This window comes from Labeo rohita, chromosome 9 (assembly GCF_022985175.1).
Source record: "Labeo rohita strain BAU-BD-2019 chromosome 9, IGBB_LRoh.1.0, whole genome shotgun sequence".
Taxonomy (NCBI): Eukaryota; Metazoa; Chordata; class Actinopteri; order Cypriniformes; family Cyprinidae; genus Labeo; species Labeo rohita.
In genome coordinates this window covers 29,892,705-29,906,248 of record NC_066877.1, presented here as the reverse complement: position 1 = coordinate 29,906,248, position 13,544 = coordinate 29,892,705, and the positions used below count along the sequence as shown (strand labels likewise).

The window sequence follows — 13,544 nt, the reverse complement described above, 5'->3', positions numbered from 1 at the left end:
AATGACATCTGCCAGCAGTACGGGAAGGTTATAAGTAAATACTGATCTAAATCCTCACACAAAGAAGTACTTCTGGTGCTTTTCTAGGTCTGTTTTAAAGCTTGACAGCCACAATTCACATTTGTATGAAAAGGAGCAACTCATTTTTTTCTTTTGTGCTCTACAGAATAAATAAAGTCATAAAAGTTTGAAATAACAAGACGGTGAGCATACAGTCCCAAAATGTTAATTTGTGCATGAACTAACCGGCAGTTTTTGCACACCAGCTGTCCTCCTGTAAGTGTCCACAAAGGGTTCAGGAAGCCTCCACTTGTCTTTGGCCTCATTAAAGGGCAGAGTTGTTTTTCTGTGGCAGAGGGCAAAGAAAAGAAGCCGTAAATGCGATCAGTACAGATGTTTTAACGTTCCGCAACAGCAACAGTGAGGCAGACTAAATCACACATCTGCAATGCATTTGAGCTGGATCTCTACAGTCCAGACAACCCTTCATCATCCACCACTTCGCACCTGCGGAGGAGACGCACACATATGTGCACGGCCCTCTGTGGGTTCGTAATATAAATATAAATGGTAACATACAGTAAGTGTTGCTGACTCGATGACACGGATTTCTTTTGATGCTTAATTGGAAACGACAGGCTTAATTTCAACAAAATAGTCCAGCGCTGTGTTGTGCAACAGGCCTATTCATGTTCCTGCAGTTGATCAGACTGAGGCCGATCACACAGCAAAGCTCCAGCCACATATGAAAGTGCTTAGAGTCAGTTATCTGAACAGCCACATGGAATCAGAACTCCACAGAAAGTTCCACAGATTTACATAGCTTCGGAATTCCTGACAAAGTTCATTCTAACACATACAAACCAAAATCTTGTGAGTTTGTTTATTAGAGGTTTGGGTTAATTTTATCATGCTTTCAGCTGACAGAAAGAGCTTAGTCCTCTCAGCTTTGCTTACAAAATTTAAAGGATTACTCCACTTCCAGAATAAAAATTTCCTGATCATTTACTCACCCTCACGTCATCCAAGATATTCATGTTTCTTTCTTCAGTTGCAAAGAAATTAAGTTTTTTAAGGAAAACATTCCAGGATTTTTCTCCATATAGTGGACTTCAATGGTGCTCAACAGATTTAAAGTTAAAGGGGTCATCGGATGCCCATTTTCCACAAGTTGATATGATTCTTCAGGGTCTTAATGAAAAGTCTATAATATACTTTGGTTAAAAATTCTCAATTGTAGTGTAAAACAACACCCTTTTTACCTTGCCAAAATCAGCTCTGCAAAAATCAGCCCATTCTGGTCGAGGCTGCTTTAAATGCAAATGAGCTCTGCTCGCCCCGCCCCTCTCTTCTCTCTGTGGAGTGACGAGCCTGTTTACTTTAGCCGCACTTAGCCACGTTTAGCCACTAAACTTGCTAACTAGCACATTATTAGAAAAGGCAATCGCAAAGATTCATAAAAAAACCCTTATATTCACTTCTGCTATAAATGAAGCTGGATCACGAATGATTCGCGTGAACATAGACGGATATATAAGTAGATCGGGAGGCGCATTCTCTTCACAAACAAACGTAATCCAATGCATCTTCAGCAGCTCAGATGTCTGGAGTAAACGATGACCACTACGTTCATTATTACATCCAGCAACACAACACCTCAATCGCTCAATTCTTGTCTAACTTACATCCCTGCTCCGGCATCAAAACATTGAGGTGGGACTGTTACAACTGATCTGAGGTAAGACCCTCATGTCAATCAACTATCGTGGGAGCGGCCTCTGTCACTGTGACGCCATAACGACTTAACTTTAAATATCCCATGAAATGACTTTACAAGCAGTTTTCTTTCCCATGTTAATGAAACACTTCACCTAAAATTAAAAATTGAGAATGTACTTACCCTCAGGCCATCCAAGATGTAGATCAGTCTGTTTCTTCATCTAAACAGATTTGGAGAAATTTAGCATCACATCACTTGCTCACCAATGGATCCTCTGCAGTGAATGGGTGCCATCAGAATGAGTCTAAACAGTTGATAAAAACATAATTTTGGGTGAAATTTTCCTTTAACTACACTGTAAAAAATAAAAAGTTGAGTTAACTTAAAAAATTAAGTTAATCTGCTGCACAGCAATTTTGAGTTTACTCAACTTTAAAGGAGGGAAGTTGTGCCAACTCATATATAAAAGTTCAGTGAACTTCAGTGAAGTTGAGTGAACTACCAGTCAGAGTTGGCACAACTTAGTTCTTGAAGTTCAGTAAACTCAAAAATGCTTTGCAGCAGATTAACTTAAATTGTTAAGTTGACTCAACTTAAAATATTAAGGTAACCAGCTGCAAAGCTTTTTTGAGTTTACTGAACTTCAAGAACTAAGTTGTGCCAGTAATTTTTTGCTTGAAGTTCAGTAACCTCAAAAAAAGCTTTGCAGCCGGTTGCTTTAGTATTTTAAGCCAACTCAACTGCATTTTTTTACTATTTAAATGTATAACTTTAAATCTTACATCCAGACTCTAAGCCACACTGTATGCTCCTCCACATCCTTTAAGAATACAAATGCATGCAGTATGAACAATACTGTAAATATAACACAAACAAGATTTTGTCATCATTACAGAAAATATTTATTGGCATTCTGCAAAATGAACACAGTTTAGCTTTTCTCCACTCAAACTATGATGTAACTAGGATGTGACTATTTACAATAAAAACACTCTTAAACAAAAAACACACACTTAAAAATTATTTTTTTAAGTGCCAGAAAAATGTAACATTAAAAATATTAAAATTCTGCAGCCTTAAGTAAAGTTTTAAATCAAAAGTCACAAAAAAACTTTTATATAATTTAAAGGAAGCTAAACTTTACCGCCATTTTAAACGTTCATCTTGCTCCATCTATTATTTTGGCGCATCCATAATGCAACAAACACACTGGATCAAGAAGCAAAATATTTCAACTATTAACACAACACTTAAAGGAATAATTCAACCAAAATTATTCTGAAAATGTATCATTTACTCACTCCCATGTTGTTCTAAACCGTTGTTCACACTCAACACAAATTAAAATATTTTAATGAAATTTGAGAGACTTCTGTATTGAAAGGCTGTTCACCCAAAACTTCAAAGCGTTCATAAAGAGATCATAAATAATTAAATAAATATATAAGTTAATATGAATTGAGCAGTTTAAGTCTCCTGAAGAGACGCAATTGTAGGGATGCATGAAATAGGATTTAGAAAATAGTACATTTGAAAATAGTTTATTTTCATTAATATTAGTATATTTATACCTTTGATACTAGTTTTACTTATTAATATTATTTACATATATTATCTATTAACATTTTTGTTTTTCCTATAATGTATTTTAGCCTGTATTAGGGTTTTACACACTCACACAAAAACTAAACAAAACAGCATGTAGTTTCAGTTAGGTACTTTTATTTTTTTTAATTGACATGAACTTGAAGCAAAAATGAAAATGCTCTAAAAACACAAATAATAAATGACAGTTGACAATGAACATGAAAAAAATACATCAGAAAGTAAAAATAGAAATAGAAAATAAATGACAAAATTTCCAGGAATAATGTAATTTCAGGATCCTCTGTGATGCCTTTAAGCCCATCAATGTGGTGTGATTGAGTGGCAGTTTCTCTGCAGATGATGAGGTTGTGAATATGATGCATCTGAAATACACAGTTGAGTTTACAGTTAAAGAGTGTCCATGTGTTTATGTAAAAACAATTATGCTTATGAAGGCCATAAGCAAAAATTGACATATAAGCAGTATGCCCTTCAAAATATTAAAAAAAGAAAAAGTGATTTAAAGTGGGATCTTAGGATAGTTTTATATAGCTTTAACACTTAAGCATTGACTCAAGTAATAATTTTAAGAAAAATCTAACAGTGAAATAAACTCATTACCTCTATTACTTAGTGGAGAAGAGAGTATCCTTAACCAAACAGAGCTGGTCACACAAAAAAGAACCTAAAAAAAAGAAAAAGACATTATTGGCAATGGGAAACAAGTTACAATATGAAAGTTAACATTTTATAGACATTGTAAGAAAGAACTTCACCTGTTGAAACTGTGTTGATAGTCTGTGTAGCTGGATAGTTGATGTCCAGAAAATGAGTAATGAGGTGTTTTGACAGTTACAATTTTTTTTTTTTTTTTTTAAAAAGCCAGGAATAAAAACAAAAAAAAACCTAAACTCGGTTCTAAATAGACCTTTAAAGAACCATCTTTTTAGAGTGTACTTATAATGCAGTGCTAATTGACAGCTTTTAAGCTATCACTGTATAGAAAACTAAAATATAATACAATTTCTGGGGGTTTTTTTAATACATGTTATATAAGGCTCAAACTCACAGCACTTGCAGAGATGGAGCAGCATTTAGTGTGAAATGCGTGATGTGTAATGTGATCACGTCTCTTCAGAAGACTTTGTTTAAACCATTCGATTCTTATGTATTTGTTTTACAATCTCTTTATGAACATTTTGAAGCATCAGAATTTTAGGTGAATAGTTTTTCAGTGAATGGACAGAAATATCTCAGGTTTCATTAAAAATATCTTCATTTGTGTATTAAAGATGAACAAATGTCTTATGGGTTTGGATGTGGACATGGCTGTGAGTAAATGATGACAGAATTTTCATTTTTTTGGATGATCTAAATTAAGCCAAAGAGGACAGCAACAGCAGTGGTAAGGCCATGTATATATTCCAACACAATCTGCGTCTCTAGTACTACATCCTAGGCACCTTTAGGTTTGAGTGGATGACAACATCATCTTCCAGTAATAGTTAAGATGCTCATCTTCATACCCTTGGTGTGGACATCCTCTGGCTTTGTGTCCTGCAGTAAAAAAAAAAAAAAAATTATATTTCCTACTAAATATTGACATTAAATGTTTAAAACATAACAAAAATAATAATAATAAAATTCTGGATAAGGACTAGTTTTTACCAGTACAGAAATAAGTCAGAAATAATACAAAAAATACATGTATAAAAAAAATACTGCATATCTTCACTGTATGGAATAAACTGACTCTTATTGAAGCTGCTAAATTTGTTCAGTCAAGAGGAGTGAGTGTTGTCTTAGCTTTTTATTTATTTATTTTTATTTTTTATTTTTTTGTAACATTAACGGAACAAATATCAGCAGGTTTATGAGGCTAACGTTAATGCACGGATCAAATTTACTGACACACAGGCGATTTTATCTCAGCCGTTGACTCTCATTTCAGACTTACAAGTGATTATGTAAATAATCACATTTTGACATAACTTTATGTGTATTTGACAATTTAAGCGAACTAAGCTGCTACAGAGAGATGAATCTGTGATCGCATATTTTCTGCACGCTTCGGTTGTGTGTCAATAAACACGTTTATCATCTTACACGTCTTGCACTTTCACATATATGCACCAGTATCGCGGATTCACAAAAAAACAAAAAAACAAAAAACAAAACAACAACAAACTGTGTGCCAGATAAACTAGTAAGTTATATCGCCTAGCACAACGAAATACAACACATAATTAACCTCTATCTGGTTAATTATATACTCGTTTAATCGACATTTGAACTGTATCTATAAAAATATATCTGTATACATACCTTGCAAATGCTAACGTTAGCTGATGGTGCTTGGAAAAACAAAGCTAGCTAACTAGTTAGCCGCCAGACTTCATTCAACAATGTTTATTCTTTCTTTAAAGAACATTTACAAACCTAACTGTGTAGTTTATTTGGCTTACTTTCTATATTAAATCTGGGCAGAAAGAACTTACCTCAAAAGAAGACATCCACTCCCTTTGCCATCGTTGTTTATGTTTGAAGCAGTAAACTCCGTGTATAGTTCAGCGACGGCACTTTGCGCATGCGCAATAATGTCAAGTTGACCGCTCAAATGAAGAAATAAAAATACTGAGTTTGCTCAACTTTCTTATTTGTGTTCATTGAGAAAAATATAGTAAACATTGAGTTAACTTGTTTTTATGTGTAAACTCAACATTTTGCTTAAAAATGTGTCCACTTGACTTACATTTTTAAACTGAGTGAACAATTTGCAAGTTGGAGTTTTTACAGTGTACGTAGGTCTATAATTCTTATTCATCTTAAAGGATTAGTTAACTTCCAGAATAAAAAAATCCTGATAATTTATTCACCCCCATGTCATCCAAGAGGTTCATGTCTTTCGTGCTTCAGTTGCAAAGAAACTAAGGATTTTGAGGAAAACATTCCAGGATTTTTCTCCATATAGTGGACTCAAAAGGTGGCCAGTGGGCTGAAGGTCCAAACTGCAGTTTCAATGCAGCCTCAACACGAACCCAAGTGAGGAACAAGGGTCTTATCTAGCAAAATGATCGGTCATTTTCTAACAAAACGAAAATTTATATAATTTTCAACCACAAATGCTTGTCTTGCACTACCTCTGCGATGCGTGTCCGCTTCCTCCAACTTTAAAACGGTCCGACGTTGTTTTACCATTTTTTGTAAAGGCCGTTTGACTTTCTTTGCACGGTCACTTTGTAAACACTGGGTCGGTACTTCTACGTCACACGTGACCTTTTCAATGTGACTATGTAATGCGTGACATCAGGTAGGTGCAAGACAAGCATTTGTGGTTAAGAAGTATTTACATTTCTATTTTCTTTAGAAAATGACTGATCGTTTCTCTAGATAAGACTCTTATTCCTTGGCTGGGATCATGTAAAGCCCTTTGAAGCTGCATTGAAACTGCAATTTGGACCTTCAAACCATTGGCCACCATTGAAATCCACTATATGAAGAAAAATCCTGGTATGTTTTCCTCAAAAACCTTAATTTATTTTCAAAAAGACATTAACATCATATGTGACATGAGGGTGAGTAAATTATCAGGAAATGTTTATTCTGGAAGTGAACTCCCTCGTTAATGGCATTTGAAAGTGTACAACCTGCAGATGCCATTTGCTAAATCTACTATGATAAAACAATATATGTGCATTCATTTAACAGTTAGTAATATTCAATATACATGCTGCCTAAAAAATTATTTAATCAGAATTACTTTTGTTTACTTCTAAATACTTAATGCGTCAATAGAAACAAACGCTTTGTACGTTACCTCACAATGGCGTAAGTTCTGTAACTTACATAAAAGTTTTGAACTTTGAAGTTCATGAACTTAATGTTCTTGACAGAAAATAAAAGCACGTAACTTAAAGGTATTAAAAACATACAAAATTCACCAGTCTATGTAATTTTGTTTTTGAACGCACAGCAGGTGAAATAACGTCTGCCTTCGCCTTATACCTGATTTTTAAAAAATAATAATAATAAAAATAAATATCTGGCTGTGGTGACAAAAAGTAACAACACGTGTGAAGCCTTAAAAGTATTAAAATTTTAAATTAACCTCTTCCTGTCAGGGCGTAGCAGTCATTTTTCTTTTAAAACATATTTAAGATACACATGTTCAGCTTTTATTAAATTAAAGTTTCTTTTAAATCTATATTAGTTTTAAGTTATAGTCTGATGACAGATCACATTGTAGCGATCATCTCAAAGTGGAAATATTGATATTTTCAAAACTAATATTAAGAAAGAGTGACTTGTGCCATAAAAATGTTACATAAAGGGAATATTGACTCCCAAAATGTGTTAAATATAAAATAAGGGTTTCCTCCCCTGTAAAAGCCCAAATTATGTATAAGCATAACTGTTGCCTTGTTTGAGAAAGGTTATTGCTAAGTGACTCTTGGCTTTGCTGTGCCCATTTCATTCCCTTTGCGTGCAAAACTTAATTAGCATTGGAATATCTTTTTTTTCCCTGTTAACACGTACTGAAGAAACAGAAACCCAAAGAAAACGTCATATCAAGGAGCAGTTTAAAGGTGCACTCTGTACTTTCTTCCTCATTAAAAAGTTTTACACATCAATACATAAATAACTAATATGATTATAATGAAGATCACTCTAGATATGATTCTTGGTGTACCAGAGGGATTAATAATATTAATAATAATAATAATAATAATACTTAAGCTTTTAAGAGTGGCAAAATGAAGGATACTGTATGTTTGTCAATCATTTAAATTGGCTAAATGTAGAATAAAAATATTTACTGAGTTAGTATTGCAGTAACAAATTCCCACATTGACAAAAACATAGATTAAACGAAAAAATCATCATTAAATATGAATGACTATGCCCTTGAAATATTATCAGCATGTAATTGCGACCTGGCCTGCGCTGCACACCTCAAATTTGAAACATTTCCCAGATTTTTCACACACATTTCAACATGTGTTTCTGATCACCGTTCATATTCATGAACGCAGACCCTACGGTGTGACAGGAAATGTCTAAAAAGGGAAAAAGAGACCCGAAAGGACAGTTCCTCTTGTCAGCAGTTCTTAATGCTGTGAATTATGGAGGTCAGAAAGTCTTTGATTCTTTCACAGCATTCAGGAGTACAGGGAGGTCCCGTCGAGGGTCCGGGGACAGTTCTCATTGTCAGCGGTTCTGGATACCACTGCCCACATCAAACAGGGCTGGATCAATTTTAAGAGTTGTTCTGCTCAGCAATGTTCTCTAATTTTTGTTTTTGCTGAGCAACTCATATTTTTATTGGTACTCTTCTAAACACCAGACCCAAGCAGTGTGTGCTGTGCCAACTAAAGACTTTTGGAGAGTTTAGCAGCAATAACTTTTGTTACAAGATTGTTACATATCTCTATACCTCACACTTTACAGTCAAATATAAGTTACTGTGTATATATTTTTATATTAAATTGTATATTATTTACCTATCTATCTATTGCTCTGTCTTTCTATCTATCATTCTATCTATCTCTCTATCATCATTCTGTCTATCATTCTTTCTTTCTATCTATCTATCTATCTATCATCTATCATTCTATCCATCTATCGTTCTTTCTATCTATTGTTCTTTTTTCTTTCTATCATCTATCTATCACTCATTCTATCTGTCTCTCATGTCTATTATTCTATCTATTGTTCTATCTATCATTCTTTCTATCTATTGTTCTTTTTTCCCTATCTATCTAATCTATCTCTCATTCTGTCTCGTTCTATCTATCGTTCTATCATCTATCATTCTATCTGTCTCTCGTTCTGTCACTATCTCTCTCGTTCTGTCTATCCTCCTTCCTATCTATCCATTTAACACCTATCTATCTATCTATCTATCTATCTATCTATCTATCTATCTATCTATCTATCTATCTATCTATCTATCGTTCTTTTTTCCATATCTATCTATCTCTCATTCTCTCTTGTTCTATCTATCTATCATCTATCATTCTATCTGTCTCTCGTTCTGTCATTATCTCTCTCTCGTTCTGTCTATCCTCCTTCCTATCTATCCATTTAACACCTATCTAATCTATCTCTCATTCTGTCTGTCTATCTATCTATCTGTCTCTTGTTCTGTCATTATCTCTCTCTCTCATTCTATCTATCCTCCTTCCTATCTATCCATTTAACACCTATCTATCTATCTATTGTTCTTTTTCCCTATCTAATCTATCTCTCATTCTGTCTATCTATCTGTCTATCTATCTATCTATCTATCTATCTATCTATCTATCTGTCTCTCGTTCTGTCATTATCTCTCTCTCTCATTCTATCTATCCTCCTTCCTATCTATCCATTTAACACCTATCTATCTATTGTTCTTTTTTCCCTATCTATCTAATCTATCTCTCATTCTATCTCTCATTCTATCTATCTATCTATCTATCTATCTGTCTCTCGTTCTGTCATTATCTCTCTCTCTCATTCTATCTATCCTCCTTCCTATCTATCCATTTAACACCTATCTATCTATTTATTGTTCTTTTTCCCTATCTAATCTATCTCTCATTCTATCTATCTATCTATCTATCTATCTATCTATCTATCTATCTATCTGTCTGTCTCTCGTTCTGTCATTATCTCTCTCTCTCATTCTATCTATCCTCCTTCCTATCTATCCATTTAACACCTATCTATCATCTATCTATTGTTCTTTCTATCTATTCTTTTTTCCCTATCTAATCTGTCTCTCATTCTATTTATCTCTATCTATCTATCCATCTATCTATCTATCTATCATCTATTTGTTGTTCTAACTATCTGTCTATCCTTCTATCTATCTTTCAGTCTATCTGTCTGTCTGTTTATATAGTATAATATAATATAATACTTATATTATTTATTTACTCCATTTATTTACTTCATTTACATCTTTTGCTCTCCTTTCACATCTTTTTGTCTTCTTACTGTGCAGGTTTTCTTTTGGTCTGCATGGAAGCAACATCAAGCATCAGCTTAGAGGAAACGTTTCTGCTCAGCATCATAAAATGAACACATCAGTGTATCATCTGCCATTCTTTCCCCTCTCATGCATAATGGATGTCAAACCGATCCCGTGATGGTGCGTAAGCTGATTTTATATGGAGAAACTGTAGTGAGGCCTCACTGAAGTGCTCCTCTGGTAGTCATTACAGGTCTGTTTTGTGAAGTCAGTGATATGTTTTGGGGAGGCCGGCCATCGGTTTGACGCAGGGCCAGATGCTGAATGAGCAGAGACGTGCCCCCCTTCCTCCGGCAGCTCTAGAGAAACGGAAACAGGAGATTTACATTGCTGCTATGTTGTTTGATGGCTCCCACATGTCGCATAATTTCAACAAGTTAAAATATGAGGGCTGCAGGACAGACTGATTGTGAGGCCATTTCATTAGCCTCGCTTACGGTGGCTCTTACCATAAGATCCGCAGGGCAAGACAGGCTAGTCAATTTATGTCGCAATAAATAATCCATTTCATGTTAATTCTCTCATAAACCCCCTGCCTGTGATTACGCCGACCTTTCACGTACATAAATTTGTCGCGGGGTAATTTTTCTTTGACCAACAACATCCGGAACTAACAGCATGACATAACATGGGTCAGCACTCACTGGATGGATGGACTTAAACAGTAGCTCTGTTCACAGTCATGGACTGAAGAGCAATGCTGTTTGTAAATAATTACAAGCAACTAATCAAATAATCATGCATAAGATAGGGAAAATGGTTTTTGGGACCCACTGACATTCACAGTATTTTTTTGTCAATAGAACTACTTCAAACTGTAAATTGTAAATTGTGTTAAATATGTTTTGTGTTACTTTAAAACTCACTTACATATGCTCTATATTGCAGTCTGTACCTGTAATGGTGGACGTGGGGTCAGCAGCTGTCATTGCAACAGCTCTCAGGAGCAGGTTGTTTACAAGGAGTAACTCTGTATGACTCTATTACTGTAGATTACTGTAGTGCCGGGCCCAGTGCTGACCCGCGGCATTGAGAAGCACAAACAGACGCTCTCTCTTTCCCTAACAGCAGGAATGCTTTACAAAACGCTGCAAAAGCATGCTAGTTTGGACTGGCTCCAGGTTTGCTCTCTATGCAGTGACCAACAGCCAAAGGAAGACGAGGGGAGTTTTCAGGTCAGGATACCTGCTTAAAAACAGTCATTATAGTTGTAATCCCCAAATTTGGTGATGCAGGAATTAGACACTTCAACCTTAAAAAGATTATTAAGACTTGTGTGACTTAATTTAACGTAAATGATGTCTCTTACTGAAATATGTAGTAGAAAACCCATGAAAGCCTTATGTTATTTTAAAAAAATCCACATTGTATTACACATATTTTGGACTATGGGGGCGCCATTATTTCGATGACGTAAAATTATTGCACTCGGCAAGCTATTTTTACCACAACACAACTCGAAAATAAAATACTGATATGATAAACACAGCTACTGAAACAGCTTACAGGCTTACCAAATGGCACACCACCGATTTTCGCCATAAGGAGTATAAACGCCCCCGCATATCGAGTGAAATCTGCGTTGAGAAGCTCCTTCAGTGGCTGCGGCGTCATGACAAGGGTCAGCATGTTTACATCCGGTCAGGATGGCATCTAGTGTTTCTTGTCTTTGCCTATATGCTTTTTCAGTAACTAGCTGTGCTCTACTAAAAGCCTCAAAGGAATTAGGGCTTAAGTGGAGTAAAGACGTGGGTCTTTGGGAAGTTTTATACGTCCATAGGCATTTTCTTATTCTTTTTTCGTCCTCTTATTGCTGGGAAAAGCAGTGAAGGCTTACGTCGCTTCTCTTGTTGCCCTTCGACTGAAAATTACAACCAAAAGTCACACAATGTGTATCATATCAGCATTTTATTTTTCGAGTTATGTTGCGGTAAAACTAGCCATTTCACGTAATCAAAATAATGGCGCCCCCTATAGTCCAAAATATGTATAAATCGATGTGGATTTGTTAAATATGTAAGTCTTTCGTGGGTTTTCTACTACATATTTTAGTAAGAGATATCATTTGCATTATATTAAGCCATACAAGTCTTAATACCCAGTGTTCTCTCCAGAATAAATAAGTAAATATGGTCAGATTTTATTTCAAAACAGTGTGAACACACTGCAAAACATTACTGTTTTTGTCTTGTTTTTTAGTAAAAATATTTAAACATTCTTAAGACACATTTACTTGAGAAACATGACAACATATTGAGTCATTTAAAAAAAAAAATGTATGAAAATTATTTAAACAGAAAAAAAAAAAAAACCTGCAAATGGGCAAGAAAAATAAACTTAATTCAAAGGGAAAAACAAGATTTATTTTTCTTACCGTATTGGCAGATATTTGTTCTTGTTTTAAGCAAAAACTATTTTGATGAATATTTCAAAGACAAGACTTAAAGAAAAAGTTCACCCAAAAATGAAAATTAGCTTAAAATGAATCACCCTCATGCCTTCTAAAATATGGATGAGTTCATCACAACAGATTTGAAGAAATTTAGCATTGCATCACTTGCTCACCATTGGACACCTTTGTAGCGAATAGGTGCCGTCAGAATGAGAGTCCAAACAGCTGATAAAAACATCACAATAATCCACACGACTCCAGTCCATCAAACATCTTGTGAAGTGAAAAGCCATGTGTTTGTAAGAAAAAAAAAAAACGTTTTAACCCTCGCTTCTGACTAAAGTATGAGTCTATAATAATAACGTTTCCTCCAGTGAAGAAGTCCATCCTCTGTTTAGAACTGTTTTGGAATAATTTTGCTTGTAAACGATGCATATTTCTCTCCTAATTCAGACGAGACAACTTTTTTCACTGGAGAAATCAATATTATATATCATTAAATATTATATTTTAGCTGGAAGAATTAGTTTGAAGTTTAAAAATGTCTTAATGGTGTATTTGTTTCTTACAAACACACAGATTCTTGCTTCACAAGACATTAACTGATGGACTTAAATTGTTTGGATTACTTGTAGATTATTGTGATGTTATGACGGCACCCATTCACCGCAGAGGATCCATTAGTGAGCAAGTGATGTGATGTTACATTTCTCCAAATCTGTTTCTATGAACAAACAAACTCATCTAAATCTTGGATGGCCTGAGGTTGAGTAACTTTTAAGCATATTTTCATTTTCAGTAAATAAAAGAAATACATGTCACACTGAGTCAAA

At 34.7% G+C, this 13,544-nt stretch overlaps 1 long non-coding RNA gene across 1 annotated transcript; it reads right to left on the bottom strand.

The window, feature by feature from the left end:
• Positions 1 to 3,603: 3,603 nt before the first annotated feature.
• On the bottom strand, positions 3,604 to 5,878 carry LOC127170513 (uncharacterized). Its single transcript, XR_007828374.1, has 3 exons — positions 5,806 to 5,878; positions 4,771 to 4,864; positions 3,604 to 3,690 (listed from the first exon to the last, which is right to left on the bottom strand). It is a non-coding gene; the product is annotated as an uncharacterized LOC127170513 (long non-coding RNA).
• Positions 5,879 to 13,544: the final 7,666 nt, after the last annotated feature.